General features: G+C 39.0%; 1 pseudogene; it reads left to right on the top strand.

Annotated features, from left to right (window-relative positions):
- Positions 1–235: 235 nt before the first annotated feature.
- On the top strand, positions 236–5,267 carry LOC102830112 (annotated as a pseudogene).
- Positions 5,268–5,941: the final 674 nt, after the last annotated feature.

Below are 5,941 nucleotides of genomic sequence, written 5' to 3' on the forward strand. Positions count from 1 at the left end.
ATTCCATGCTCCATTCATGCTCTTCCTTCTTGATGGTCCTGGGATCATCCTTTGATCATCTTTTGATACTTTCTGCATCTTTCAATATTTTACCCATAGAAACCTTCAACATTTCAAGTGGAAGTTTTAATTTTTCACCACTTGTCTGTCATTTTGTCATACTGTGGTAGCTTGTGTGTTGCTGTGATACTAGATGTTATGCACTGATATTTCACATATCAGCTCTGCTTGGTAGATGATGAAAGTGCAGCCTGGGCTCTGCCTTGGTGGGGCAGAGGCTGTCGTGGAGCTTGACCAGTGGATAGAGGTGGGCATTACTGCCCTACTGATGGTGAACTCAAAGAAACCTGGCTTCAAGGAAGGGCTGAGGTCAAGGGTTTACAGTGCCTCTTCATGCCAGTACTGGACAAAACTAAGACTGACCTGCTCAGTCACTTAGACTGGTATGTGACCTTCATTGGCCAAGCCCATGCTGAGAGACACATGGTGTTGGTACACTGTTATTCAGGACTTAATTGAAGTGTTGCTGTAGCGGACTGCTTTTATGATGAAGAATGACCAACTTATTTTTGAAATAGACTATAAAAATCTCCAGACTGTCAAACCAGAGGCAAAGATATATGGGTGGTTTGTGTGGCAGCTGAAATTATACCAAGCACGTGATGGGAAATTGATACCAGTCCAATTTATAAGCAATATCATTTGCAAAATATTACAGGGGGCAGGGCTTGCTGGAGGATAGGGTAGAAGTGCAGTGAGGATCTCCATCAGCAATAACACAGAATACTGGAAGAAGCCAGTTCAAGGGAGAGTTCCAAAAATCTGAACCACATATATAGGAATATTTTAAAAGTTTGAAGGCTTATTGTTGTAGTTGTTATGTGCTGTGGAGTCGGTTCCAACTCATAGCGACCCCGTACAGGGTTTCCGAGATTGTAAATCTTTACGGGAGCAGAAAGTCTCATCTTTCTCCTGCGAAACAGCTGGTAGTTTCGAACTACTGACCTTGTGGTTTGCAGCCCAATTCATAACCACTATGCTACCAGAGCTTATAGCTAGTGGAATTTGTAGCAGAAGCATGACATCTTATACTCTTTCACCTGATGGCTCAGCAGCAAGGGGCTGCCATCTTGGGTGAGACCAAGTGGCAAGACCAAGCAGGGGAAGTATCAGAGTTGCCATGGATTGACACCTGCCAGAATCTTGCAGATAAAGGTGTGGACATTCCTTTTTAAAAAACTTATTTTAGTATCTATTCATTGGCCTCTTTCTGTCTGCATACATCCATTATGGTGACTAGAGGGGGTGCTTGAGTGAATTGACACCCCCTACCCCCACCCCTACCCCTAGAAGGTTCTATTACACATGCGCACAGAGCATCTCAAAATTTAAAGGGACAGATTCCACTGAAAACCAAATGATAGCACAAAATGGCCATAGCTGGCCCTGAACTGTTTTATCACAAGGAAAAAGTCTAGAACAAGGGTTATGGAGCGGGAGAGACAGACTAAAGATGAAACAGGCTAAAAATTAAATCCTGAGTTACCTCATAGCAATCAACAGTGACATCTTGAAATTTCTCAGGTGGCCTTGAAGGCAAGAAGCTGAAAGAAGATATTAAAGTCATATTCATATTAGGCTACAGATTTTATTTCTTTTCTATTCTCTCTTTTCTGTTATTATAGACTACAGTATCCAATCTGCTTTTTGTTGTTGTTGATTTGCTTTGTTTTTTGCTGTTTCTGTTTTGTTTTTTGGTCCCTTCTTTACTTTTGGGGGGATCTTTATCTCCCTATATTACCCAAAAAGATACAGCAACTGCTGCCATATAACCAAGCTACAATCACACACTATAAACCACACAATCCAGGCAAGAATCAATGCCAACTGCCATACACCAGGTAGGCAGACAACACCTGTGACAGTTACTCTGAGTTGAATAATAAGAAGTGTGAAAAGGGAAGTCCATATCCTGATCACATCTACCTGGAGGCAATCAGAAAGCATAAAAAACCCCAAAAACACACATTCAATTAAATATTAATTTAATTACTAACTACTGAACATGCCCAAGAAGAGGCAGATGACCATATCAGCACATGTCAAGAAACAAGATACACTGATTGAGACAAATGACCTAGAGGTAGACCTCCACTCCATACTGGAAGGAGGGCAGGCTTTGGAAATACCTGAGAGAGAATTCAGAAAAATGATTATGAAATGTATCAAAGCACTTAACAATGGAGTTGAGAAAAATAAGGGAAAAGTCAGGAATGCACTACAAGATAAATCAAATAAGATATATATAGCATTGGAAACAATTAAAAACATACAGAAAGAGGTCCAAACAATTAATAATAGAATATCAGGAATGGCCAATACGCGGAAAGAGTAAAAGAGTAGAATTGAAGAGATGAAAGCCAGAACTAGTGATCTGGAAGACAAATCTCTCAATGCTACTATGATAGAAGAGCAAGCAGAAAAAAGAATACAAATTTCTGAAGAAGATCTAAGATTCATGAACAGAAACCTGAACAGAAACCATTAGGCAAGAAGGCAATGGAGAGACATATATAAAATCCTGAAAGAAAGAAACTGTCAATCAAGAATCCAGCAAAGTTGTCAAACAAATATGCCAGTGTAATCAAAACATTTCAGGATAAACATAAGTTAAGGGATTTTGCCAAAGCCAACGCTACACTGCAAAACATCCTAAAGGGAGTTCTGTGGACTAAGAACCAACAAAAACAGATAACCAGAGATTGACAAAAGTGGCAGCACCACCTGAAACTCAATCGACAGATGGAACAATTGAGAACAGAACAAAACTATAAGAACAAATTCAGAAGATCTGGGAGCTCAGTCTATGATCAAAACAAAAACAATGTGAAAGAAGGTAAATACGTAAGAACAGAGATCCAGGTGATGAGAAGGTCAAGTAAATTGAAAGATAAAATAGACTGTATTAAATGGAGAGAAAAGTTAATGGAATATAAGGTAACCTCAAAGAAAATGAATACTTCACAATATACCAAGAAAACGAAAATACAAGAAGAACATGGTAACATTAAAACTATGAGAAAACTTAAAAGAAACAATGCAAAAAACATGAACTCATCAAAGGAAGACATGCAGAACAAAGAATCAGCAGCACCACACACACACATAAAATCATAATGGCAGCAATTAATCCATTCCTATCGATAATGTTGGCAGTTCAAGCTCACTAGTCGCTCCTTGGAAACCCTATGCAGGATTGCTATGGGTCAGGACTGACTCGATGGCACTCAACAACAACAACATCAATAGTTACACTGAATGCAAATGGATTACATACACTATTTAAGAGACGGAGGATGGCAGAATGGATATGAAAACAAGATCCTTCAATATGCTGTCTTCAAGAGACATACCTTACACAGAGACAAAAACAGAATAAAAGTCAAAGGATGGGAAAAAATATACCAAGCTAATTGCAATAAAAAATGAATAGGAGAGCCTCTTCATTACATTATACTATAGGTGGAATCCTGAACAGCATCCAGAATCTTCAGAGGTGGGAAATTTCCACTTGAAAGGATAGGCAGACCAGCCTGGAGCGGCTAGAAGAACAGAAGATACTTCTTGAAAGAAAGACAGACAGGAAAAATACAAAATAATATAGACAGATCGACTGATTACTGCAAGAACAAGCAAGTTGCTTGCCCAGGAGACATCAAGGCAAGTGGTCGGGTGCCCTCAGAGCAAACCCCTTTCCAAGACTAAAATTCAACGGGAATACACGAACATGCATGTGGCCTGGCTGGTGACCACATTGGTCACTCATAAGGGGAAGTGGGGGAAAAACAGCAATGAATTTGTGAGCTAAGTCCGACCATGTTCAATGGACTCTGTGAACTCGGGTTGGGACCTGGTTGGCCAGCAATATGACAAGACTTGTGGACTCCTGGGCCCAGAGACAATGACATGGCCAGAGAGCACTAGGTCAGAGAGCGACGAGTCTAGCTGATATGAAGTGAAGGGAGATGCACAAGAACACCCATATTTCAGATATTACCCACTTGACCTGGCTTCAATGGCTAGATGATCAGAACCTTACTAGAAGAATAAAGAGGAAAAAAGAATAATCTGCTACAATTTGAAGAATCTGATCTATATTTATGGATGTAGTAGCTCAAAAGAGGGAACAAATCTTTATAGCGAAGATTATTCCACCCCCTCAGTACGCAGGGTAGACAGAGATGGGCAACTTTGACACTGGCTACCCAAAATGGGGTGCTACAAAGGCAAAGCAAGAAGTGACTGGCTTACAAGCTTTCAATAGGGAACGTAGCTCCAGAAAGTGCGGGGGAAAGTAGAACCTCTACTAAGTAGTTTCCAATCTGTCTGAACAGGAATGCTCAAAGGAGATCTGGATAAGACTCTTGTGGTATAAAGGTGAATAATTGCTATCAGGACTGACTGTGAGGGTTGAAAATGTAAAGGTAGATGTTTTGTAACAAAAGGAGGGAAGTGATTGATTTTATAGTCCAGGAATGGAGGTCCCTGAGACCATCAAGGGAGAGGAGTAGAGTGTGAGACACTATCAGAGAAGCAAGCAGTGAAGCCAGAGAAGGAGGCAGAGATGATGACGTGGAGAGATGGCTAGGCTGGGGACTCTGGACTCAGTGTGGGAGAAGGGCTGTGTGTTGGCAGCCAGGGGGCAAACTTACGATGTGTACCCTTTGGTTGTTTGATGATGCATGGAGGGGATGTTCTCCCCTGTAAACTATTACATAATTCACAACAAAATCTTTAAAAAAAGGTTACAGAAAAGTATCCAGAATCGCAGAATTTACATCAGGAACTCTTTGCTGTTGACCCAACCACCATTTCACAAGGGTTGAAAGATGAGGCTCTCCATAAATATAGAAAGTGCAGGCTATCCTTATTTTGAAGTTCTAGAATTTTGGATCATAATTAAGGAAGTGATCCTATAGCTTTTGCTTACAAGAAAATGACACCATCTTTCAAGGTCACAATAGGAAGTCAGTCCTACTGTACATCTTTTTTCACTGAACTTCTACAGTGGATGGAATCCATTCTGATGGGAGTGATAGATGGGCAGCTTCATTGCCCAAAATGCAGCCAAGTTTGGTCCCTTCAACTGGCCTGGGGAACAGTGCTCTTGTGGGAGATGGTTAACACCTGCTTTTCAAATACATAAGAATGGAGTGGATGAAATGAGAATGCTACCTGTTTTGTGATCACAAACAAGAAAAATATAAACTTGTGAAATTTGATTCCTTTAGATAAAACTTGTTGATGATATGTGTAACCTTGATGCACATTGTCATTTTTGACAAATTTTCTAGTGTTTAGGTAATCAACATTTCATTTCAAATGTGAGAAGACAAAATCACTTGATGTGACTTAGAAACTTGGTTAATTTGATATGTAGGTAGAATAAATGGAAATGAACAAATTACAATCATATATATTACATTTCATTTGATATTAAAATCTTCTGTACCCATAGATGCATCATTCCCTACAATTTAATAAGTTACAAGTTTTGGAATGTTAATTATGTGATTTTAAGGTTGAGCTAGATAAAATTATGTATAAAAATTCAAAATGGTATTCTTTTACTTCCAGATGTGTAAAGCAGGTTGATTTGACCATATGTAGAAATTTTATTACTCTCTTGTTCTCTTTTTTAATCATATTAGAAAATCTAAAATATGTCTGGATTTTTCTTGAAAATATAGAAAGTCACCAATAAAAATGTGATTTTCTGTTACTGTTAAAATCCCCATCATCTAAATTGTTTGAAAAGCATGTTTGAGATACCTTTTGAGGTAATGTATTATGTGAGGTGCTTTTAGTGATGATTAGAAATAATTCTTAAAACACAGAAATGGGAGACATTTTAAGTGTAAAAGACATAATATTGATCCTC

Source organism: Chrysochloris asiatica, unplaced genomic scaffold (genome assembly GCF_000296735.1).
Source record: "Chrysochloris asiatica unplaced genomic scaffold, ChrAsi1.0 scaffold00112, whole genome shotgun sequence".
NCBI classification, from domain to species: domain Eukaryota; kingdom Metazoa; phylum Chordata; class Mammalia; order Afrosoricida; family Chrysochloridae; genus Chrysochloris; species Chrysochloris asiatica.